The sequence below is a fragment of the Panthera pardus genome, unplaced genomic scaffold, assembly GCF_024362965.1.
Source record: "Panthera pardus isolate Hobbes unplaced genomic scaffold, ASM2436296v1 HiC_scaffold_4, whole genome shotgun sequence".
NCBI classification, from domain to species: Eukaryota; Metazoa; Chordata; class Mammalia; order Carnivora; family Felidae; genus Panthera; species Panthera pardus.
In genome coordinates this window covers 13,881,054-13,907,370 of record NW_026526969.1, presented here as the reverse complement: position 1 = coordinate 13,907,370, position 26,317 = coordinate 13,881,054, and the positions used below count along the sequence as shown (strand labels likewise).

Sequence of the window (26,317 nt, the reverse complement as noted above, 5' to 3'; positions counted from 1 at the left end):
AATAAAACCCACACAGAAACGAAAAGTGAGAGCTACAAGTTGAGATGTTACGGGATCGACTCCGAAGAGGCCAACAGCCACTTGAGAAGCACAGAGGCAGGGAGAGAGACTACGGAGGAAGCGAGTCATGAAACGGTGACAGTAATACTTGTCAGAGCTGAGGAGTGACAGCTGTCCCCAGTGAGAGGGCCCGCTGAGAACCCCCACGGAGAATGAATAAAGTTCTGGACCTTGCTACATCCTCGTGAAATAGCAGAGAAGAAAAAAAAGGTGGGTGATGAGAAGCTTCTACAATCTTCCAAAAAGAGAGAAAAAATGCAAGCCAAGGCCAAGGATCAGGTGGCACTCTGGCTTCTCATCAGCAGCACTGGATTATCTTCCAGCAAAGAGATAATGAAGTAATGCTCCAGCGTTCTCTGGGAGATTTACTCTAAACGTGGAGTTCTGTATTCAACCAAATAATCAATCAAGTGTGAGAACAAAATAAACACATTCTTAGACATGCAGGGATTTTGGAAATTTACTTCCCAAGCACTTCTCAGGGAGAGAAAAAAAAAAAAAATTACCCGAGAATGTACTACAACATGAAAAGGCAATCTAAGAGGAGGACACGGGTTCCGAGAACGAGCGAAAGAAGTCCATGAGAACAGCAAAAAAAAAAAAAAAAAAAAGAACAGTAAAGGGGCGGCAAGCCTGGGAAGAAAGTCAGGGTGCACCTGACCTCTCAGGAAAGACACGTCGTTACCAAAAAAACTAGCCACCGTGTGATTACAGGAGCGGACTAGGTCTGATGCCAGGTCCACCTGAAAACCTTATTTGTCCCCAGATGTCATTCCCGAGGGGTTGAGCTAGGCAAAAGCAAACGGGGCCAGTGTGGGTGATTTTTGCCCTTCCCTCGGTGTCCTTTTCCACCGGAAAACGTGTTTCCATATACACGTAATTCTTTTATGAGAAAATGTATCATGTCTATGAGAAGCCGGGGAGGGAACCCCTGAATAACAAAACCCCACGAAGGAGCTGCTTGGTTTAGTCCCCGAAGCTCCCTGCATTCAAGCTGTCACCATGTGCACGTGCACTGGGGCCACAGGGTCACTCACGCTACCGGATGTGTGTCTGGGGAAAAACCCGTTTTATTTGGAAGCGATCTTGTCTTCCTTCTGGGCCCCTTCTCCGTGTAAGTAGGACAAGTCAAAGTTTTTGCTCTCCCTGCCTTAAAATGTAGCTGGGGGCACTAATTTCACAGTGCCTTCAGGTAGAACGTTCTGGAATAAAACGTTTCGTCTCTCCTATGGCTGCCCCTCCCTCTGTGCTCCCCTGGATGGCGCTGGACCGTGTGGGAGAAGAGTGGCTTGCTTGTGGGATCTGGAGGGCCACCAGGAAGACTTGGGGTCCCCAGACTCTGCCCTCTGGTTCCCTGGGTCTGCAGGTGTCTTTCTCGCCTGGGCGCCGCTCCCCCTGCTGGAATTCAGGGCCCACGTCTTGCTCCTGAACCTGAACACCCGCGTGTCCGGCCTGGCTGGCTCTCCCTTGGCTTGGGTGGGTATCTGCCACGGTCTTCCCCAGCCCCGAAGGCCACCTGCAGCCCGCGCTGGGGGGTCACCTGGCACGCCTCAGCAGGCTCTTCCTCAGGGCCGGTGTTTCCCCCCGGGCAGGCGAGGCCTGTCTCTGCAGGGTGTGCTGTGGCCTTCGGCGTTTGCGGGGGCAGCCTGAGACCCAGGTCTGGTCCATGTCAGGATCCCCGTCTGTCCCCCTGGCCAGCCATTGAGAGAACTCCGGGAGACCCCGTCTTCCCGGATGTGGGGCAGCTGAGAAAAGAAGGAGGCGCTGGTGGTCACCCGTGTCCAGGCCCAGCTTTCTTCCCATTGGAGCAGAGGCGGGACCCGGGGGTTATTTCAGGAAGGGATGCTTTTAGAGGGAAAGCGAGGAGAGCCCAAGAGCAGAGGGGTGTGTGTGTGTGCGTGCGTGTAAATGCTGAACGGGGAGGGAGGGACCCCGGCTGGAGCCACAGGAGCCCGTAGAGTGAGCTCCCCTGGAGGGGACAGGCTGCCCCGGGAAGGCCATGTTTCCCGCCATGGGGTCACCCCAAACTGACCAGCGGGGAGCCGGGCTGTAGCTGCATGGCGGCTGCTTTTCATTAAATTCATTCCACTGCCCTAATTTACCAGCTTTGCCTGCGACCCCCCCCCCCCCCCCCCGTTTTCATTATTGTTCCCCAAAAGGTCTCAAAGAGTTCACCAACACTCCGACCTTCAATTCTCCTGCCCCCGGAACGATTCTAGCCATCGACAGAGGTTAAGAGCTGCCAGAGCCCCGACAGGAGGGCAGCAGGAGGAGGAACGAGAGGCTGGCGTTACCTAGAGCCGTAGCACCGAGCCAGTCGCCGCGCCGGGTTCTGAGACACTTCTGTGCTGCACCGAGAGCAAAACAGCACGAGGGCGGGGACCCCGGGGGGACGATGAGGTTCTTGCTCTTTGATGACCGCTCCTCGGCTGCTGCTCCCCCCCGCCTCCCCTCCAGAGAGCAATCCCATCCGGTGGCAGCCAGCTTCGACTCCAGGAAAATCACTCCTTATCACTGAAACGGTCGTACGCTTGGGACAGCAAAAAGGCATTTCACAAACTATTGATCTGAGAATTAATATATTGCTTTTCTCCCAGATGCCACACCTCGCTGCCATTGTATGTATTAGTACCCCCGAAAACAGCATCAGGAGCAAAACAGCCTTCCAGCCTTTAATTACGTTTTACGTACTTCGTGCTTTTATGCTGTTATTGCTGTCTCGGCCCCTTCGCGCTCATTCCTCTCCGTTTCAGAATGTTTCCATCCCATCTCCCTAGGCCGAGATGACTCAGAAGGGTGTCAGTGGATCTGTATTACCGCACGCTGATAAAAAAAACAACAACACAACCACCCGCCGAGAGGTTCCTGTATGCTGAACACCTTAAATGACCCTTGACTTGTGTGTGTGCGTGTGTGTGTGTGTGTGTGTGTGTGTGTGTTTCCCCTTTAATTCCTGCAGAAAGCATGGCTTAAATCCAGGAGGAAAATGTTCCCATCTGTAGGCTAGTAATATACATTCAACAGTTTTCAATTGCTTGAGCTATGAAATATGATGATAGCCGTCTATATATCTCATGGGGGGAAAGATACCTTGAAATTCACTCTGCCACAGTATTGATGGGGAGGCGTTTCTGCAGGAAATGTGCAGAATGACGCGTGGCTCATGATTTCAGCCGAAGCCCAGGAGGGCGGCCTCGTGATGGGCCATGGAGGGGCCGTCTCGTGCGGCAGGCAGATGTCGGGAAAACGTAGGATCGCCCCACCCGCCACCCACGGCCGTCTGCTGTCCATGTGCCCCCTTTCCAAGGGGATAGATGACGGTCTCGGAAACTTGACCGTTTTCTTTCTCGGTTAATCAACATTAGGGTAATTGGCACATTACATCCATTTTACAGCGTGGCGTGTGCGCTTGTGGCTCCGAATAAATAATGAATAATCGCAGTAATGACCAGAAACGCGCGTGAGCTACTGCGGCGAGCGCATAATGGATGCTTTGTTTGTCTTCGGGGACTGTATTACCAGCGTGTAACTGATGAGGCTCTAAAACGCTCGGGGTTACCTGAGGCTTGAAAGGTGCTTCATCAAGCGGAGTCCGTTGCTCTGCGCACAGACCGTAAGAGTGGCCCGGTATTTGCTTGCGGTCCCCCTGTTTAAAAATGGAAAATATGCCGCCCTGCTCATCCATCACCGTGCCTGCCAAATGCTTTCGCCCCCTCCCTCTGCTTTTAGAAAAAGCGACTGGAAACGCCCAAGCAATGCCAATGGCTGAGTTATGTCTGTTTTTAGCACGCAATGTTTGAGCACCAGAGTCAGGGCTCATTAAAACTACGAATGTGGTGGCTTCTAGAATTGGCCACTTTAAACGTAGTCATCTACACATCAGTAGTTCCCGAACTGTTTTATAGTAGTCTGGGTTTTTATGAGGCATCTCTCAGTATCTGTGTGCATAACACACTTCAGTATATTTCCCCAAGGTCCAGCTGAGCACGGCACTGGCGAGCTCACTCCAGCCAGCGAAAAAGTAACAGCCCTCCGTGAAGGATGCGAAGAGAACCTGTCGCTTTATCCATGTCGACGCCAGCGCGTGACCGTTACGGGACGACTAGTTAGAAGAGTTAGATGCCTTTCTGGGCGTGTGTGCTTACTTAATCCTTTTAAGCTTGTGCCTGGGAATATTTTACATTCTATAAAATTAAGCACATGGCTCTCTACTTTGAACTTAGCCGTGTGCGGGGTGGAACACTGGTGTTTCTGACCTTTGATTTTTTTAATCGAAAGGCTGGTGTCCGTTTGAAATGTGCACACCGAAACGGCTGAGTTCAGGGTGTGGGGACACAGAGAAACTTTGCAAGGGCGGCGGATCGAGGAGCAGTCGGGAGAGCAGATAGGAGGAAGGGAGCTCGGCAAGGAGCGAGGAAGGAAGGAAGGAAGGAAGGAAGGAAGGAAGGAAGGAAGGATAGCAGGTGTGAGTTAGAACAAATTATCCTAGGAGGGATCCCACAGAAGCAAACGCTGGGAACGAACAACGAAATGCTCACCCGAGAGACAAACGCACTGAATGAGTACATTAGACGCCGTGGAGGTAGAGGGTTTCCTTCGGCATAGTGTCTGAGACACCCACGTGGGAGCTGCCCGGAGGGATGAAGACAAACCAAAGAAAAACCGCCAAACAACCAAACACGCACACTCATGCACACGCTACACCAGCTACATATCCCATATACACGCTACTTTTCTTCAGCACTGACTTCAGCGTCAGGGGTTGCGAAGATTAAATTACGATGTGGAAATGGCCCACGCGATGTTAAAAGTACTCGACCGACAAGTGAAATGTATCAATATTCTATTAAGATGCAACTATTAAGTTGCATCAGGCCAGCATATATTCCTGTGGGTATAGCTTGTTTAGCACATGCCGTTCCAACCCTTCCAGACACGTCCCACCTCCAGGATGAGCATTGGCCTGTGTGACGACCAGAGCAGATTAAAAAAAAAATTTTTTTTAACGTTTTATTTTTTTAAGAGGCAGAGCAGGACACAGCATGAGCAGGGGAGGGGTAGAGAGAGAGGGAGACACAGAATCCGAAGCAGGTTCCAGGCTCTGAGCTGTCAGCACAGAGCCCGACACGGGGCTCGAACTCACAACCCGTGAGATCATGACCTGAGCCGAAGTTGGACCTTCAATCGACCGAACCACGGAGGCACCCCCAGAGCAGATCAGTTTTAACACTATGCTCTGCACTTCAAAATTAGTTTCGGTAACAATTCTGTCATGATCGGCAGCGGTCATTATTTGTTTGGTTTTGGTTTTCAAATAATGACCACTTGTAAAAAAGAAGGAATTTCAATGTTAAAGATAGAGTTCAGGGGCACCTGGGTGGCTCAGTGAGTAAACCATACAACTTCGGCTCAGGTGACCATCTCGTGGTTCGTGGGTTCGAGCCCCACGTGGTGCTCTGTGCTGACAAGCTCAGAGCCTGGAGATGCTTCCGATTCTGTGTCTCCCTCTCTCTCTGCCCCTCCCCCACTCACGCTCTGTCTCTCTCTTTCTCTCCAAAATAAACATTAAAAAACATTTTTTTTAAAGTGTTCAAATTCAAGAAAATATCTCGTATGTGAACTAAAATGCATACTTAATGAAATAAAGACTACAGCTTGTGATTCACCTTGTTTCCCTGTTTTAAATTTTAAACATAAAAACAACTCCTAGTGGCCACAGGAATGGTAGAAATGAAATAACTCAAGTTTTGTTTTGTTCTTTATAATCGCTGTGCTAGTGTTACCCATTAGGAATCGGCTGTTGAAAGACAAATGTGTACAATGCCACGGGAGAACCACGAGAGGAGAACTGGTCTCAACAGAGCTTAAGCAGTTCTGAACCTGTAGGAACTTTTAAATTTTAAAGAGCTTTATTGAGATATAATCTGTGTACCATAAAGCTCACCTATTTAAAGTGTGCAATTCAATCAAAATTGCACTGGCATTCTTCTCAAAGCTAGAAGAAACAATCCTAAAATTTGTATGGAACCACAAAAGACCCCAAATAGCCAAAGTAATGTTGAAAAAGAAAACCAAAGCGGGAGGCATCACAATCCCGGACTTTAGCCTCTACTACAAAGCCGTAAGCATCTACACAGTACGGTATTGGCACAAAACAGACACCTAGACCAATGGAAGAGAATAGAGAACCCAAAATTGGACCCACAAATGTATGGCCAACTAATCTTTGACAAAGCAGGAAAGAATATCCAACGGAAAAAAGACAGTCTCTTTAGCAAATGGTGCTGGGAGAGCTGGACAGCAACATGCAGAAGAATGAAACTAGACCACTTTCTTACACCATACACAAAAATAAACTCTAAATGGATGAAGGACCTGAATGTGAGACAGGAAACCATCAAAACCCTAGAGGAGAACACAGGCAACAACCTCTTTGACCTCAGCCGCAGCAACTTCTTACTCAACCCGTCTCCAAAGGCAAGGGAAATAAAAGCAAAAATGAACTACTGGCACCTCATCAAGATAAAAAGCTCCTGCACAGCGAAGGACACAATCAGCAAAACCGAAAGGCAACCGATGGAATGGGAGAAGATATTTGCAAACGACATATCAGATAAAGAGTTAGTATCCAAAATCTTTATAAAGAACTTACCAAACTCAACACCCGAAAAACAAATAATCCAGTGAAGAAATGGGAAGAAGGCATGAGTAGACACTTCTCCCAAGAAGACATCCAGATGGAACAGACACATGAAACGATGCTCAGCGTCACTCATCATCAGGGAAATACAAATCAAAACCACACTGAGATATGACCTCCCTCCGGTCAGAGTGGCGGAAATAAACAATGCAGGAAACAACAGATGCTGGTGAGGATGTGGAGTGACGGGAACCCTCCTACACTGTTGGTGGGAATGCAAACTGGTGCAGCCACTCTGGAAGACAGTATAGAGGTTCCTCAAAAAATTAAAAATAGATCTACCCTATGACCCAGTAATAGCACTGCTAGGAATCTATCCAAAGGATACAGGAGTGCTGATTCATGGGGGCACATGTACCCCAATGTTTATGGCAGTGCTTTCAACAATAGCCAAAGTATGGAAAGAGCCCCAATTCAACTGATGAATGGATAAAGATGTGGTTTATACATACAACGGAATACTACTTGGCAATGAAAGAGAATGAAATCTTGCCATTTGTAGCAACATAGATGGAACTGGAGGGTATTATGCTAAATGAAATAAGTCAGGCAGAGAAAGACAAATATCACATGTTTTCACGCATCTGTGGATCTTGAGAAACTTAACAGAAGACCATGGGGGAGGGGAAGGGGAAAAATAGTTTCAAATGGAGAGGGTGGGAGGCAAACCATAAGAGACTCTTAAATACAGAGAACAAACTGATGGTGGATGGGGACGGGGAAGAGGGGCAAATGGGTGATGGGCACTGAGGAGGGCACCTGTTGGGATGAGCACTGGGTGTTGTATGTAAGCGATGAATCATAGGAATCTACTCCCAAAGCCAAGAATACACTGTATACACTGTATGTTAGCTAACTTGACAATAAATATTAAAAAAAATAAAAAATAAAAGGCTTCATGGTAAAAGTGACAATTAAAAAAAATAAAGTGTGTAATTCAATGGGTTTTGGTATCTATCTCTACAGAGTTGTGTAATCACACCCTAACCTAATTAGAGAACATTTTAATCACCACCCCCCAAACCAACCCGGTACCCACAGGCAGTCATTCTTGCCCCTCCCTCCAAGCCCCTCCTCCACCACCCCTTCCTACCCTCCCTCCCCCGACCCTGTGGCTGGCCACGAATCTACTCTCTATTTCTATGGATTTGCCTTTCCTGGACATTTCATACAAAAGGAAGCAGGCAGGAGGAGGACCTTTGTATCCGGCTTCTTTCATTTAGCCAAAGGCTTCCAGGGTTCATCTGGGTCATGGCATAAATCAGCATTTTATTCCTTGTGTTGCCAAATAATACTCTTTTCTCTAAATACACATTTGGTCGGTCTTTTTATCAGTTGGTGGACATACAGGTTGTTTCCACTTTGGAGCAACTACAAATAATGCTATGAACATTTACGTACAAGCTTTTGTGTTGACATCTGTTTCCTCTTACTTGAGTAGGTAACTAAGAGTAGCACTGCGGGGCCACATTGAACTCTAACATCTTGGGGACCTGCCAAACTGTTTTCCAAAGCAGCTCCACCATTTACATCCCCACCGACAATGTATGAGCCAATTTTTCCTTTTCTTGCCAACACTCGCTACTGTCGGTGTCTTCTATCATAACCATTCTAATGGGCGTGAAGTGGTATCTCATTGTGGGTTTAATCTGTGTTTCCCTGATGACTAATGACACTGAGCATCTTTCCTTGTGTTTATTCGCTATTTGCATATCTCCTTTATAGAGCTGTCCATTCACATTCTTTGACCATTTAAAAAAACGGGGTTGACTTTTTATTATTGAGTTGTAAGAGTTCTTTATGTATGCTGGATATGAGTCCCTTATCAGATTTGTGGTCTGTAGATATTCTCCCTCATTCTGTGGGTTCTTTTCACTTTCCTGATGGTATCGTTTGTAGGAAAAGTTTTAATTTTGATGTAGTCCACTTGATTTTGTCTTTTGTCACGTTGTGCACTGGTGAAATATCTAAGGAATCAGTGACTAATCCGAGATCACAAATGTATACTCACGTTTTCTTCCAAGAGGGTCATAAGTTTAGTCCTTACATTTAGGTGTGGGATCCACTTTGATGTAATATTTGTGTATAGAGTGAGGTAGGGATCCAAATTCATTCTTTTGTGGGTAGACCTCTCTTTGTCCCAGCACCCTAATTGAAAAGACAGTTCTCTCAATGAATTGTTTTGGCCTCTTTGTTGAAAATCAACTGTCTATAAATAAAGGTTTATTTTCAGAGTCTCAATTTTATTCCATTATGTACATGTCCATCCTTAAGCTAATACTACAACACACTGATTACATTAGCTTGGTAGTGAGCTTTGAAATCAGAAGGTATGAGTTCTTCAACTTTGTTATTCATTTGCAAGATTGTCTTGGCTGTTCTGGGGTCTTTAAATTTCCACATGACTTTTAGGGCCAGCTCGTCAATTTTTGCTAAACAGGCAGAGAAGGTTTTGCTAGGAATTGTGTTGAATCTGTATATCAATTTGAGGAGGACAAACATGGGATGTCTTCTCATTTATTTACATCTTTAATGTCTTTCAATGATATGTTTATGGTTTTCAGTGTATAAGTCTTCACTTCTGTTAAATTTATTCTTCAGTTATTTTATTGCTTTTGATGCTATTGTAAATAAATAGTTTTAACTTTTCCTTTCCTCTTTTTTTTTAATGTTTACTTATTTTTGAGAGAGAGAGAGAGAGAGAGAGAGAGAGAGAGAGAGAGAGAGAGAGACATAGAATCTGAAACAGGCTCCAGGCTCTGAGCTGTCAGCATAGAGCATGACGTGGGGCTCGAACCCACCAACCGTGGAATCGTGACCTGAGCCAAAGTTGAATGCTTAACCGACTGAGCCACCCAGGCACTCCTTAACTTTTTCTAAATATTGTAAACAGTTTTCTTGGTTTTGTTTTCAGATTGTTTATTGCTAGTGTACAGAAATGCAATTGATTTTTGTATATTTATCTTGTATCTCTCAATCTTCCTGAAACCGTTGATTAGCTTTAATAGTGTTTCAGTGGATTTCTTGGGATCTTCCATATACAGGATCATGTCATCTGTACAGAGAGGTAGTCGTATTTTTTTTTTTTCTAATCCGTATACCTGTTCTTTCTTTTTCTTGCCTAATAGCCTTGGCCAGGCCCTCCAGCAGAAGTGCTTAGACATGCAACCTTGTCTTGTTTCCATGGCAACACCCTTGTGAACGGAACATGCTGTGTAGCTGAGCTGGTGTGTGTTGGGGGTGGACTGTTGAACTGCATGAATTCCTATGTAGAATACAGTATTTATCCAAGTTCAAGTAATAAACATGTGCTAATCTGGGGCTCACATATACGTGATTAAAACCCTATAGTAACCACAGCAATTGTTTAGCACTTAGACAAATCAAAGGTATTTTTTAAGGAGGAATTTATCACTGGCATTATGTAGCGTTGCTGGTGCAATTAGCTGGTCTGATTGTAAAATTCCCCACAATGTGTTTTCTATTGCTCACATCCAAAGCAGATGGTACCCAATGCCCACACCCCTCGGTGCAAGGATGCGTGCCCCGTTTTTCCAGCAGCCTCTGAACCGTCCTTTGGGTGTGAACCAATCCGTCTTGGGTGCACACACCGGGCCACCCACGAGATGGGCCACAGCGCCCACTGCTGCCTCCCGCCCCACCCTGTGCCCAGAAGACCCTTCACACCTGCTGCGGAGTTGACTGGGATGGTCTGGGGACCCACTGAGTGGCACCGTCCACTCTGTCTCAACACTGGGGTTGGGGGCCCGTGGTCCGAGGGTGCAGGATGACAGTGCCACGGGGGCTGCAGTGTTCAGTCCGCACACCCCTGGGTGGAGCGGGGCCCGTGACAATGACATGGCTGTACTGTCGCTCATCCTGTGACCCTGGGCTCGCGGCTGCAGCTATGTTTCTCTCCCGTTAAAAGGCGCCCTGGGACAGCCTCGACCCCCTGCACCACCTTGGCGCCTCCTTCTTTCACCACCCGCCCCAGAGTGGAAGGTTTTGTTAACGTGGCGTTGGTACTGAGCCTTCGGAAGGAACGAGGTGTTATGAATAAAAGGGGGGAGAAACAACTCGCTGATCTCATCCCTACCGTCTAGGGGCTTGCGTTCTTGGGTTTGTCAAAAATATATATTTAAACTTTCATTTACTAATCCTTTTACATGGAGCGGGGGGAATGGAGAGAGAGTGGTTTCCTTACGTGAGCTCACTAACTGAGATTAGCTATTTCTAGAAAAAGGAGCGCTGTTTTGAATAAGGAAGTGCATGCTCCCAAAGAGGCGGTCACGGAAGGAGGGGGCTGCCAGCACCCCACTCGAGTCCCCTGGTATGTGCCACTTCTGGGCCCCAAGGCCCCATCATCACCAGCCATGCTCACCCGGGAGTCTCCATGGCTCGCGCGCAGCCCTCAGCTACCCCAGCGAACGGCTGGTGCGGCTGGAGGGTGATTACCCCAAGTCACTGTCACTCACCTGTGTAGCAGGTAACTCTGCCGTGCACCTGTGTCGGGGTCCCCAGCAGGACCGGCTGCCGCTGCCCACCACGGTAGCTGGGTCAACAGAACGCTTTTGCTTACTGTGTCCGTTCCCCGTCCTACCCCGTCACTGTCCCACCGGGACGTTCGGGGACCTCCTCCCGTGTAAGTCACTTGCCTTCCAATCTGGTTTCAGGGTCTGCTTCTGGGGTCCCCAACCCAAGATAGAATCAACGGCACGAGGACGAGGGCTGAGAGAGGGTCTCTTGGGAATCTGGGGTGGCCACGGACACCTCCATTTTTTTTTCCCGATAGCACATCATCTACCATGGGAAGGGTCAGCAGGCCACAGCCCACGGCCAAATCCAAAGCACAGTCTTACATTTTGGTAGAGTCTGGAGTGAAGAATTGTTGCTACTTTTTTGTTTCGTTTGGTTAGGATCTCATGATGGGGACGTTTACTGTTCCCCCACCCCCGCCCCCCCCAGTGTTGTTGAGATATGATTGATATGTAACAGTGTATTCGCTTCAGGTACACAGCACAATGATTTGGGGTCTGGACATATTGTGAAATGCTCACCACAGTAAGTTTGGTTAACTTCCACCACTACACATAGTTAAATTTTTTTTCTCATGATGACGACTTTAACGGTTTACTCTCTTAGCAGCGGCCAAATACATACTACAGTATTTTCAGATCGCCACTTTTAAGGTTCCCACAATTCTTAACGTGTGACAACGTGCCAGAAATGGCCACCAAACCGTGCATTTTAAAACATTTTCCTGAAAGGAACGGAACGGACTCTTTTGACACACAGGGCGATACGAGCATGCTTTTCCCACGTCGAGTAGAGGGCTTGCTTTAAAAAGGTGTTGATTCATTACCCAGGAAGGTGGCGTGGGTGGGTTTACAGCCGTAGGAGGAAATCTGTCGTCCTTCTAACGTGTCAGGCGTGTCTCATCTGGGGCTATCGCCGGTGCGCGTGGGAAGCCTTTTGGGAATGTGTGGTCTGGGTCACATGACCTTGAACTGAGAGACCAGCACATTTGTTTCCAGGAAGCTCTCTCCTGTATCTGCGAAATGGGCTAAGAATTCCTGCCCCGCTCGTTTGTCGTGAGAAGCCAGTGGGGATGGTGAGTAAACATGTGATCTGATCTGTGTCCTCTCCTGCCCTCGCCACACACTTGCCTTCAAGTGGAAGCTGGAACCAAGGACAGTTTTGTGTGGCTTCTTTAAAGTTTCCAGCATCTCTGGTAAGCGTCAGACAAGCGTCGCGGTTTATAGATACAAAATGCCGCTCTGATTACAATTAAGCTTTATGCCCAAAGTGATATAAATAAGGGGAGTAACAACAAAGAGGAAAAAAGTATCACAGCCTCGGTGCAGGAATCCACGTGTGCGACTGATCTGTGGGCTCAGGGACCAGGAAAACGGAACTGCACATGGCTGGGGTCCGTGGGCACAGACTCTGAGAAATTAAGCGTCTCCTTAGGAGCGAGGAGGCAATAAGGGTAAGTTCTTGGCTGAGTAACGGGCCGACCCTCCTTCCACCTCTGCGTCCCCTTCCTCTCACCCCCAGGGGGCGCTCTTTCCTCCGCCTTGGTACCAGGCTTCCACCAGCTCCCCTGCGCCTGGACCGTGCCATCCCTCTCCACCGCCAGCCTCCCGTGCAAATCCCACCCATCCGGGGGTCAGGACTGCACCCGATGGTTCGCGCACCTGCCTCTGTGCCCGCACTGCGCTGAGCCCTTTCACAGAGTAGCTCAAACTCACCATGACTGCAGGTCTTGGTTTGGGCTTCCCCGGAAACCAAGGCTGAGATGGGGAACTCTGTGCACATGGTGTACTTGGGAGGGGATCCCAGGAAACAAGGTAGGAGCAGGAGGAAACAAGGCTGGGGAGGCAGAGAACACAGCGCGCTTGGAGAACAGGTGAGCACTGGGGATGGAGGAGCGCTGCCCCCTGGGGGGCCCTGGGGACAGCTCAGAATGGCATGGGGTGACCTCCCCTAGGGAGTGCGAAGCTGTTCTTTACCCACCAGCTCCTGGAGTGTCTAGACAAGGCCCCGGGGGCACAAAAATGCACATGCAGCTACAGGGAACCAGTGGGTGCTCACTAAAATCGATTCCAAGGGAGTAACCTTGGAGTTCTGCCAACACGCGGAGGAAGCCAGTCCCCATTTTGCAGATGAGGTTACCGGGGCTGGCCGCTGACTCATGGTGGAACCAGGGACTCCTACTCTTCTGTTGATGAGTCTCACCTCCCATTCCTCGCCCCCTGCCCAGCGCCGAGAGGGATCCAGTTGTACGGAAAAGAGCACGGATTACGTTCATGACCAAACCACCAGCCCTCAGGCCCCAGGGCCCTTGCACATCCACCCTCGGAATCCTGTGAGGCCCAGCACGTGCCTTTGCTGCCTGTCCTTGAGCCTGAAGCGCACACATTTGAACTGGCTCCCGCTTGCAGCGTGAGGTGGGAGTGAGGTGGGGAAAACTCACTCTCAGAAGCAAGATCCAGATATGGACGAAGTCATGAGACCTCCCAGGGGAAGGGGCCTCGAGCTTCGGTCTCTGAGGGAGAAGGTGTTTCAAAGCACAGGTCCTCTGCCAAAAATTAAAATGAATTTCAGCCCTAAGTTGCATCACGTCTCTCCACACATATTACAGGGAGACTAACTTAACGCCCACCCAAGTGGCTTCTCAAGGCCCCCCGCCTCCTGTCCCTAGTGCCCAGCTGCTCCCGAGACCCTAATGGCCAAACTCACCCTCTGCCTCAACTCCTCCCCAAGCCCTGGCTCGCGGGCTCCCTTCCCCCCCTTCCCAGCCCGTTCTGTCAATCAGAGTCCAGCAATAGTCCCTCGTCTTTAGGAAGTGGAAACCAGACACATTGCCAAAAGAGTCTCTTCAGTGGGAGACGAGAGAGAACACTTTCTGCATCTGGGCCCCTTTGATTGGACAGATATGTGTCGATGTTGATGAGTCTGGCTGACCTGTGTCCCTGGGTCCTGGGAGGGGGCTTCTGAATCCTTGCAATTTCCCAAATGACAGAGGAGCATCTGTCACTCAGGGCTCAGCCCTCACCTGGGTTTATGCTAACAAGACGACGAAGATGGGGGTGGCACACCAGAAGGGACCCACTGTGTGCTTACGGGGTTGGGGCTCCAAGTCGGGTGATGTCAGCCCAATGTCTGGGGAGGGGAAGGGGCTGGAGACAGAGTTCAACCACGTGACCAGGGATTCGATCGATCACGCCCGGGTCATGAAACCCCAATAAAAACTGGACCCCAAGACTCCCCCTGCTTTGGGGTGGTAATCAGACGTGTGCGTGGGGAACGAGAAACATCTTCCCAGTCCTTGCCTATGGGTCTCTTCTTTCGGCTGGTCCTAATTTGCAGCCCTTACCACAAAACAGTAGAAGTCAGCACAGTGTTTTCTTGGTCTAACAGTTGTTCCTGTGAATTATTGAACCTGAGGGAACCGCCGGGGGCTGCAAATCTGTAGCCAGATGGTCAGAAGTGTGGGTGGCCTGGGGACCTCTGGGCTCGCAGCGAGCCTCTGAAGTGAGGACGGTCTTAGCTGCGACACTCGACCGAACTCGTAGTCGGTGTCAGAACTGGACTGTGACGAGCGTCCTCCTTGTAAGATGATAGAACGGAGATGAAAATGTGTCATTCTGTTTGGAGGAAGTCGCTTTTCAGGTTTGACTAATTCATTGCGCTGGGACCTAGATTTTCCCCTCAGAATTCTGTCCTTGTGTTTTGTTTCATTTTTTGACTAAAGATGAGCATAAGAGTGAAAAATTGTCGGCTGGGCCTTGAAAACCGGGCCATGGTGAACTGCGAGCCTTGAAGCCTACAGTCCTGTGTCTCCCTTAAAAAAAAAAAAAAAAAAGTATATATGTGTGTGTGTATATATATATATATATATATACACACACACACACATACATAATTATGTATATTACATATATATTATGTGTATATACTATATATACGTACATATATACATATAAATGTCTGCTTATTTATTTTGAAAGAGAGAACACAAGTGGAGGAGGAGCAGAGAGAGGAAGAGAGAGAGAATCCCAAGCAGGCTCTGAGCTGTCAGGGCAGAGCCTGACGTGGGGCTCAAACTCACAAACCGTGAGATCATGACCTGAGTGGAAACCAAGAGTCGGACGCTTAACGGACTGAGCCCCCCAGGCGCCCCCGGGCTTCCCTTTTATGAGGAGATGGTCCAGTCAGGGTCAGAGGCCACATTCACAAAGAATCCCAGCCTCCCTTCTACAGATCGGGTGCATCATGACTCTGCCCAAATTCTTCCGTAAGAGCCAACAAATTAACGACTCCTGAGACCCCTGAAAGCCTCGTAAGTGGCAAAGAACCTCCAAAGGAGACCCGGTTTGCTTGGCGTCTGCAGAGTTACTGGGATCAAGCTGGGGTTCGGTGTCTTTTGTTTACTCATTTGTTTCCAAAAATAAATTTCGGGAGGACAGACCGTTAATAAAAGATGCTCCGGTGTGCTTGAAACGGTTGGAGAACCAGGCAAAAAGGCGATAAAATAGGAAACGATCGTGGCGGAGGTTTTTCGAAAGCCGAGGAGGACAGCACCAGGACCCAAGCACAGACTGCGCACCGCTGATCTTGGCCAGCTTGTGCCCCCCGCCCCGGGTTTCCAGGGCAAAGGTCCCCATCAGGTAGTCACGAAAGAGAAATGCTCTATTTGCGTCTGCGGTTTGGAATTCGAGGTCCTCTGGGAATACTCATTTCTGCCATGCAACCCAAATATTTATGGAGCGTGAGGGGAGCGTGGCCCAGAGTGAGCCACTTCTGCTGGGAGCCTTCTCTCAGAGGCTTCAAATCGTTCCAGAGCCTCTGCAGCGGGTCTGGGGACAGGGTGAGCACTTCGATGTCCTATGATCCCACGGTGGGGTCCCCGGTCCCCCACCCACCAACCCTGCCATCTTGGGCAACCTCCGCTCCCTCATTCGCGAAAATGCAGATACTAATTACTACTTAGGGCGGGTCAGATAGTCCTTCCCCCACCCCCAAATTCAGGTCCACTGGCACCTGAGAATGTGGTTCTTTGGAAGCAGGGTCTTTGCAGATAGAGTCAGCTAAGGGTCTCGAGAGGAGAGCATCCTGGACTGAGGGTGGACCCTCAATGATGGGTGTCCTTGTAAGAGGAGAGCACACAGACAGACTCACCCAGGGAAAGTCCCGTGAAGACGGAAGCCGAGACCGCAGTGATGCGTCCGCAAGCCAAGGGATGCCAAGAATTCCTGCAACCGTCAGGAGCGAAGGCACGGGGAGGAGGGAGCAGAGAGCGCCTCCAGAAGGGGCAGATCCCCCAGCACCTTGATCGCGGACTCGTGGCCCTCCGGACCTGTGAGAGAACCTGTTCTGTTGTTTTAGCCGCCCGCCCCCGCCCCAGCGTGCGGTGATCAGTTACAGCACTCCCAGGGGACTGTGGCACGGTCAGGGCACAGAGGACTCCAGTGTTTGGTCGGTGTGAACGCTCGGCCAGTGCCGGCTGTTCTTTCCGTTCTCGGCTGTTTGGGCGGATGACGCTGCAGCTGCGGGAGGCGCTCGGCTCCGTCCCTCAGCTTCCGCATTTACCCACTGAAAAACGTCTTCGCGGGGGCTCCGTCTCCGTGCCCGAGCGTGGGCACGTACGCTTCGGCTTCTCCTTTATTTTCGTACGTGCGGCGGACATTGCCGGTCCCCTGCTCGCGTGGCGCTCGTTGGCATCCACGTCTGGGCACGCTGGCCCACCCCTGGCTCACGACTGCAGCAGCCAGAACCCTTCCTGAGAACCCTCTCTGGCTTTTAGCACCGGCTTGGTTTGCAGGTGGGACAGGGAGTGGAGCCCTCCCCCCACCCCCGGATCCCCTTCGACCAATGATCCGCGAGAGTCAGTGAGTAAGTCCCCAGGTCCCCACCCTCCACCTGGGGTGTTTCCGAGGTGTGAGCCACAGCTTCCTATCGTCCTACCGCCCCCAGCAGGGGTGAGCCCTGCCCGGTTGGCCACGTCAGCGAGCTGCTTGGTGACATACACAGTATTGCTTTCTTCCTGCATTGGTCCCCCGTGGCTTCTGGAACAAACGACCACAAGCCACGTGGCTGGACACAGAAGATACTATGCCCTCACAGTTCTGGAGGCCAGAAGTCTGAAATCAGCATCCTGGGCTGCCATCAGGCGTCAGTGGGACCGCGCTCCCTCCGGAGGCTCTAGGGGAGAATCTTTCTTTGCCTTTTCCGGTTTCTGGTGGTTCCCAGTGACCCCTGGCATCCTTGGATTATGGGCACATCACTCCAGTTTCTGTCTGTGTCTCCGCATGGTCTCCTCTTCTGCGGTCAAATCCCTCTCTGCCTCCCTCATATAAGGACACCTGCGAGTGTCTGAAGGCCTCTCCCAGACCAGAACAATCTCCCTGCCTCGAGATCTATAACTTAACCGCATCTGCAAAGACCCTTTTTTGCCACACAAGGTAACAGTCACAGGGATTAGGACTCAGATATTTTTGGGGGGGGGGGGGTGTTATTCAGCTGACTACACTTCCCTTCCTGGAATCAACTCCCCAATAAACTACTCACACTCCCCTCCTAGTCTCAGGATCCGAGACTATTATGTCATAGGGAACGAGAATCACTCTTTAAGGAATGATTTACACACGTGACGTACTGACATTTCTCTAGCAATCATACTTACAGGAGTCGGAACAGGGTTGTTAAATTCTTTGAGGGTTATTAACTCAGAACCATAATCCCAAGGTGGAGGGAACAACTGGCTTGAACAGGCTTTTGGATAACAATAATCCAAAAAAAAAAAAAAAAAAGGAAACCAGGGAGAAGTCTGATGGGGACTCTCACTGCCACTGGAAACACTTCTCAACTTCAGTCTCTGTGGCTTATAATTTGATCTATCTCGTGGGAGAGGAGTTTGGGTGGGAGGGCCCCAGGCCCGACGGAGCCGAACCCTTAGCCGTAATCCGTCACTTGTAGCGGGGTGTGGAAAGTGGGAACGAATGGTGAGCTCGTCCCGCTGGGCCCTCATCAGGGCGGGCGAGGCTGAAAACCCCCCAGTTCCCCATGGCTGCTTCCTCGACACCAACGCTGAGATCATGACTCTGCGGCCGACGCTTCAACTTTCGCTGGCGGGGCTGAAAGCCACCGTACCGTTTCTGGAGATGTTCTTGGAAGTGACGTTTAAGTGGAGACCCCGAGGATGAAAAGGAGTGAGCCGACTTAGAGATGAGGCCGAGACAAGGCCGAGACAACGTCTCCTGGCAGAAGGAGACGTAGCAGGGAAGAAAAGACCCAGGATAGGGGCGTCTCAGGTAGAATGACCACAGATCAGAGGCGGCGAGAGGCAGGGGTCCGTCGTGGCCCCCTGCTGCAGTGTGTGCGTCTCCTCAGAACATACCGGAAGGCCACCCGAAGGCCTGGGGGCAACGTCAGGACCTCAGAGGTGTTTTAAGGACATGGCTCACCCCAGCTACCGTGTGCGGAAAGCACCAGGAAAGGGGGAGGGTGGGAGCAGGAGGCCAGGTTAGGCGGCTTCGGACGCGTGGGTGGGACGAGATGGACCTTGGCTGGGGGGCACCCTGGCTCCACGCTCCTCTCTGGGCTGAACCGTATCCCCGGCAAACTCAAGTGCTGGAGTCCTAGCCCCCGGCACTCCTGCGTGTGGCTGTGTTCGGAGATGGGGTCTGCAGAGAGGTGACTAAGGTAAAGCGAGGTCACAAGGGCGGCTCCCAGTCCGCTCTGACTGGGGTTCTTCTAAGAGGAGGAGGTCAGGACACAGACAGGCACGGGGGACGAGCAGGTGAGGACACAGGACAAGAAGGCCATCCGGGCACCAAGGGGAGAGGCATTAGGAAGACAGCCGCCCCGCCCACACCTGCATCTCAGACTTCAGCGTCTGGGACTGTGAGAAAACAGCTTCCTGTTGTCTAAGCTGCCGGTGTTTGTTACTTTGTCACACACTGTAACAGACTGTTACGTAACACACTGTCACAGCCGGTTAGGCTCCAACCCTGCTGTCCCTGTCTGACGGGTCCAGGCTCTTTTCCCCTCCTGCTTTCTCCACGGGCCTTGCCTTCTCTCCGCTCACAGCTCTCTCGCAGGTGTGCGCACGGGCTGGCCCGCCCACGCGCACACAAATGTCACCCTCTGGGGTGGCCTTCTAGGATCATGGCGGGATGGGGCCTAGAGTTCTTACGCACCGTCTGTTTGCAGATAACTCACTCCAAAATTCTGAACTGCCCCTTCGGCTGCCCCAAGTCTCCTACACATTTAGAGCGATTCTCCAACCAAACGAATGTCACTCCTACATTACAGAGGCAGACCAAATTAGCGTTTAGCAGAGAAAGGGGCTTCTTCTTTTTTTTTTTTCCGCAAATCATAGAACTCTAAATTACCTTCAATTTCCTAAATGGAATCTGGCTCGTGATTCACTCTAGTATGGAGTAGTCTGTAATGAGATTATATTATGTTTGGGGGAAAACATTCAAATGACCAAGATAATTAATTTTGCATAACAACCAACATATAGCAAGATCCAAAGCCGTAACTCAAAGCCAGCAACCTGCCGGGGCCCCTGGGGGTGATAATGTTTCTTTCAAAACACAGTAACAAAGACAGTTCCAGAGACCCGTGAAATGCAGAGGTTTTAAAGCTGGAAATGTCGGGTTCTTTCCGTTCGAGCCACAATGCTCGTATTTTCTCAGAAGCTGTCATTTACTGTGGATCTCTCCTGGGTTTGGGAAGATAAAAGAAATCCTCCGGCCCCAAAGACTATCTTGGATGCGCTTTGCTGGGAAAAATCTTTAGAGAACCCATTCCAAGTATGCAAAACGCTTGGTGCTGTTTCAGGGCTCAGCTTATGGCAGGATGGAGAGTGTGTGTATGTGTGTGCGTCACACTCTCATCTTGTAAAAGAATAAGATCAAACCCTCTTTGGTTCTTTGAATCCTCATTGCCAGGTGGCTTGATTTGTGTATCAGACTTGTCTGAACATCTGGGAAGGAACTGACGCGCGGCGTGGCAGCAATTTTCCGGTTCTGATTCATTGTTAAAATCACCTCCGAAAGAGCCAGGACCTGGCAGGCCGCGCCCCCCCATCCTTGTATCCCTTGGCTGCGTGTAATTCTAACACAGTCTAGGAATTATGTGTGAGATTGGGAGCCAGAGAAGCTACATTCTTGCAAAGATCTGCTGCTAACTGCCTGCATGGTCTCGAAAATAAATTCCTGCACTCAAACACTGATGCATGAATCTGTGCACAGTTGCCCCGCCCACAACAGCCAGGAGAGGAGAACGGAGATGTCCATCAGCAGATGAGGGGATAAAACAAACTGTGGTACGTCCACGCGGCAGAACACTACTCAGCCATAAAAAGGAACTAAATCCTGAACACAGATGCTAAGTGACAGAAGCCAGACACAAAAAGGTCACGTGCTGTAGAATTCCTTTTACGTGAAATATTCAGCATAGGTAGATCCCCAGAGTCAGAACGCAGATCGGTGGGTGCCCGGGGCTGTGACAAGGAGGGGGTGGGCAGTGACAGCTTCACGGTACGGGATTCCCTTTTGGGGTGAGAGTGTTTTGGAACCAGGTAGAGGTGGTGATTGCACAACATTGTGAATCGTGCACTTAAAAAACCTTTTTTTAACCTTTATTTATTTTTGAGAGAGAGCATGAGCGGGATAGGAGCAGACAGAGAGGGAGACACAGAATCCGAAATAGGCTCCAGGCTCTGAGCTGTCAGCACAGAGCCCGACGTGGGGCTCGAACCCACGAACCACGAGACCATGACCTGAGCCGAAGTCGGACGCTTAACCGACTGAGCCCCCCAGGTGCCCCATGAGAGTTGTGCACTTTAAAATGGTTAACTTTAGCCTGGCTCGGTCAGTACAGCATGTGACTCAGGATCTCAGGGTTGTGAGCTAGAGCCCCAGGTGGGGTGTGGAAATTACTCAAAACTAAAATCTTAAAAATAAAGTAAAATAAAACAGCTAACTTTACATTACACGAATTTTACCTCCATTAAAGAAAGAGACGTTCCTGCTGTCACTGTCCACCCCCTGCACCCCTCCCCCCCCCAGATCTTGGGGACTTTCTGGGAAAATCAGGGCGATGGACGCCCAAGAGAGACTATCTGGGCTGGCCCTGTGATCGGCTGGAACAGGTGCATCAGAAGTGACGCTACGTAGCTTTCACCGCTGGGTACGAGGACCCTGCAGTTTCCGTGTAAGGAACGCCCCCTCTCAGAACCCAGCCACGGCCGGTGAGAAAGCGCAGGCCGCCTGAGGGGCCAGGATGGAGCTCAGAGGCACCGGGCGCCAGCTGTGTGACACCAGCCGTGCCAGTGAGCTATCTCGATGTTCCAGCCCGGCTGTGCCCTTGGGCGAGGCGCCGCCGCCAGCCTCACCTGGATGGAGGTTTGCTTTACGCACGGAGACAGCGATCACCACAGAGGCAGGCGCAAAAAGAAACATATCCATCTCTGCGTATCTATCTCTATACCTATCTCTGCATCTCTCTGGAGATAAAATTCCGTCTATTCCTATCCATCCCCAGATTCACAAAGTGGCTGACACAATGATGGAGGCTGGCAAGTCCATCCTCTGCGGGGCAGGCCAGCAGACTTGAGTCCCAGGGAAGATGTTACAGCTCACGTCCTCTGACAGGTGACTGGCACAACTCCCTGTTCCTCTCCTAGTCTCATTTTCTTGCAGGGCCTTCACCTGATTGGGTGAGGCCCACCCACCTCACGGAGGGTCGCCTGATTTACTCAAGGGCCGCTGATTTCACCAGGAGTCTCATCTAAAAAAACACCTTCATGGAAACATCTGGATTGGTGCTTGACCTCATCTCTGGATACTGTGGTCCAGCCAGGTTGACACATAAAGGTAACCCTTGTGGCAGGCAATGAACCTCGTGACGGTGGGCTTTGGGCACTGGGCCTCAAATTTCGCTTCCATGCTCTGCCCACATCCTCTTGGGTCCCCTTCCATTTCCAGAGCTGCCTGCCCGGGGCACAGAGAGCTGGAGCGCCTAGGGGTGCTTGGCCCCCAGAGCGGCTCCCACCCTATGACCGACCAGGCCAGGTGCGGGAAGCCCCGCCCCTCTCCTCGGGCCGTGGGCACTCTGACGCCCCTCTTAGGTCTGCTTCTGGGAAACCCGGCCTGACACAAGGTTGCCCTGGGAAGAGCGGGGCCAAGGATGATGCGTCCGTGTGCATTTGTGGAAGCAAATGTTTTCTGGGGTGGGGGTGGGGCTGACATCTTCCAGCCGAGGGGAACGAGGAGGCTTTCCAGGCAAGGGACAGAATTTACGTGTCCGCCCCGACTTTGCCAGCATCGGTCCTGCCTTCTCCCCACAAGGCCTTGATAGATGCTGGAGAAGGTGACCCTTCTCCATGAGGGCCTCATCCTTTACGTAGCAGAACGGAGATGCAAACCCCGTGCCCCACAGGGCGGAGTCGTGGCCTCCCTGCGTGCTCACGGCTCTCCTCTCCCCGTCACGCCTTCTCCCTGCGGCCCCCACCCCAGCCACGCCGCAGGAGCAACAAAGCACAGATGAACTCCCGACGTGAGCCACACCGTCCCCCGTACCGCTCGGTGATCGCCAACCCTACACGCTCCCGGAAAGGTGCGCTGATGTTTGGTGACGGATATGGAAATTCAATAAAAGGCAAGTTAATTAAAACAGAACAAGCTGTTGCCTGGGGCAGCAAAATGTAACTGCTTATTATGTGAGTGAATGTTGAGATACGGGGGAGTATAATTTTCTCTCTCTCCCCCTGTGTTTCTGGGAGTCTGCTTGGCAAAGTCAGAGCGGGAGTCTGCCAGACGGGGATGGCTGGTTCCAGCCTGAGATGGGTGTTATGCGCATGCGTGTGGCTGGCCCTGGGTACGGGGTTGCATGTGAAGGAAACCCACAGACTGTGGGCTCCCGGGCGGGCCCGAAGCCTGTCTCCAGCGTGCTTGTAACCCAGTGCCAACGCAGCGCCCTGCACCCGCTAAGGACACCTGTTGCTAATTGCTGCCATAGTTTCTGAAACGGGTGTCCTGCCGTGGCCCGAACTGTCTCCCCGTCCCCAAGCCATGTGTTGAAGTCCTAACTCCCCCCAGGACCTCAGCCTGGGCCTGTATTTGCAGAGCAGGTCTGTAAAGTAACCAAGTGAAAATGAGCCACGCGGGTGGGCCCTAAGGAAAAAGGATTAGGACGCACACAGAGGAAAGACCAAGTAAGGATACGGGGACAAGATGGCCATCTACAATCCAAGGAGAGAGAGCTCAGAAGAAACGACCCCCGCTGACACCTCGATCTCGGACTTCCAGCCTGGAGAACTTTGACAAAAATACAGGTCTGATGTCTAAGCCACCAAGTCTGGGGGGGCGTCTTGCTATGGTCGCTCAGCAAACTCATCTGCACCTGCCCATTTGTTACCGTTCAGGGGTCTTCAGGTGGGTGAGTGGTTCTGCCGGTCGTAGCGGAGCTCACCTGTGGCAGGGACTGGACGTCAGGGGGTCCTCAGCTGGGGACGACAGCAATGTCGCTGTGCTCCACGTGGTTTCTCATGGCTCTCGGGAGCCTGGGCTTGTTGTCAGGGTGACGGAGGGCTGGGGAACGGGGAGAGGAGGGGGGGGAGAGAGAAGTGGGGGAGGGAGAAGGATGGGGAGAGGGGGGGGAGGGGGAGAGAGGGGGAAAGGAGGGGGGAGAGGGAAGGGGGAGGGGAGAGGGACGGGGGAGGGAGAGAGAGGGGGGGAGGGGGGGAGAGAGAAGGGGGGTGGGAGAATGACGGGGAGAATGATGGGGAGGAGGAGAGGCAGAAGGAGAGGGAGAGAGAACAGTTCTCCCCAGGACCAGGCTCCCTCCCTGCGCACCACCTCTTTTGCTGCATCCTATTGGCCGGAGGCAATCACGTGGGCACTCTCGCTCCGGGGGTTGGGAGACAGACCCAGCCTCTCCATTGGGGACGTTGCAGGGTCAAAGGGCACGCATTTCGGGAAGGGTGGGGAAACGGGGTCTCTTCTGCAACCAACCCGGGGGATTCCTAAATGTTTTATTTTGAGTGTAAAAATCCGAACTTCAAATCTGAGGAATTGGCAGGTGGTCAAGAGGGACAGAGGGGCGCCTGGGTGGCTGAGTCGTGCGAGTATCTGACTCTTCATTTCTGCTCAGGTCACGATCCCGCAGTCGTGGGCTCTCTCTCTCTCTCCCTCTCCCTCTGCCCCTGCCCCCTCAAAAATATGACAAATAAAAAAAATAAAAAGAGGAACAGAAACATTTACAAATTTGCAGTGACACGGTGTTTAAGGCTTATGCTGCACCTTCTACACGCCGTAAACGACAAAGCTGGTGGCAATCCCTGATCGGAGTCCAACAGAAAAACTCTGATCTCTGCCAGAGTCAGGAGTGCAGGCCGGCTGCTCAGAAAGCCCTTGTCTGGGTCCCCAGCCTAGAGGGGGTGTCCCTGCCACTGTTTCTCAGACTCCTCTGTGTCCCCCCCCCCCCCCCCCCCCCCCCAGCGCTTCCCACGCCGGTCACCACGTGTGGCTCCGGGGACCTCCTCGTTTGCTAGATGGCACATCAGGTGAGGGCAGGGACCTTACCTGGCTGGCTGCAAGCCCAGCCTAGGCTTGTTGACTTCTCAACTCCCCGAGGGCCTCCCCCACCCCCTAGGGGCTTCTCCTGGGAGGAAGCAGAGAATAACTGGGTTGAGAAAGTCCTTCCTTGTCCGCCTCATTCCTTTCCGGCAGCCCCGGAAATAAACGGAGATTTATTTACAAGGGAATAAAAAGGTTTGCATTTCTAATGGGCTGGGAACCATTAAGTTGATGCGATCCTCGGCCTGCCTGCCAGGGATGGGAGAGAGACAGACAGCAAAACTGCCAGCAGGTTTTGCAACTAAAACAAACCCCCCTCCACTCCCAGGCCTGTCGTGGCCCCAAGGGCCGGGCTCTGGGGGAAGGGGGGTCCTAAAGCTAACAACGGTTTGGTTTGTAGCTTTGTTTGAACCCTGCTTTGTCCGGCAAGATGTTTCTCAACAGCCCAGAAATATGTGAGTACATTCCTTGAACACGTATAATTTAGTTCCAATTGCTCCTTGCTGGTGCAAGCCGCAAATGAAAATAAACAAGATTCATACTTATTTTCAAGCACGTAGCGATAGGAGCAAAATTAACGCTGGTAAATAACACCCTTCTGAAAAAGGCTGCAGTTGGTAGAGGCTGCTCCGTACCCTGAAAACTAATTCTGTGGCGGAAAAGACCCAGTAATCAAGACGGGAACGGCAGATTTCAGGGCGGTGATGCGGCGGGACACGGGGGCCGGCCCAGGGGGCGCGACGCAATTTATTTCTCTCGGGCGTCTTCCCAGGCAAGTTTAACCCTACAGCTAATTACCGACTTTCTATGCAAACACGAACAGAGCGTGTGGGGTGCCATTCATCAAGCCGATGGAATCAGAAGACACCGTAGGACAACAGGCCATGGGGAGCTGCACCCGGGCCAAGGAGAGGTTGATGGCAACCGCCGCGAACTAGGGGGTGAAAGGCCCCTAGGCAGGAGGGCCTCGTGGCCGGAAGGGTCTGGGTATTACTGGGAGGCTGGCCACAGGCAGGCCAAGGTGTCCTGGAGGGGACCAGGAATCAGGCCTCTGGTCTGATGGGCGTATCGGACTGATCACAGGAGAGGAAGGGTTGCCAGGCCTGTTTGGGCGCGTGTGGGGTGCTTGGGTGATTCAGGGGCTGGGGGGGGAGGGGTTTCGCTCAAAATTCCGAGGTAGACAAGGAGACGGTCCAGGGGAACTCGCTTGTGTCAAGAGGTCGATGGGTGTGGTGTCTTGTGGTGGGCAGGCCAGCAGTGGGGACCTTCAGGGAACGATGACCACGGCAGGCCCAAGGGATGGAGCAGAGGCCACCTGGAGGTGACAGACAGTCGGGGTTGGGGACGGGCTTCGGGGGAGGGGCCGGAAAGTCAAACCCACAGTCTGTCTCTTCACGCTTCGGAGATCCGAGGAGGAGGAAGGCTGAGATGCTGACTTTCGGCTGACGGTATTGGGAGGACA

The 26,317-nt window shown here is 51.5% G+C and overlaps 1 protein-coding gene across 2 annotated transcripts in view; it reads right to left on the bottom strand.

The window, feature by feature from the left end:
* CARD11 (caspase recruitment domain family member 11) overlaps window positions 1-23,920 on the bottom strand; it is a 145,797-nt gene extending 121,877 nt beyond the window's left edge. The window contains exons 1-2 of one of the 2 annotated variants that reach the window (XM_053893737.1): window positions 23,750-23,920; window positions 3,620-3,706 (exon numbers count right to left, since the gene is read on the bottom strand). The gene's annotated coding sequence lies outside the window, so the exon portion shown is untranslated. The remainder of the gene's footprint in view (window positions 1-3,619; window positions 3,707-23,749) is intronic. The other variant, XM_019422509.2, reaches the window with a different exon arrangement.
* Window positions 23,921-26,317: the final 2,397 nt, after the last annotated feature.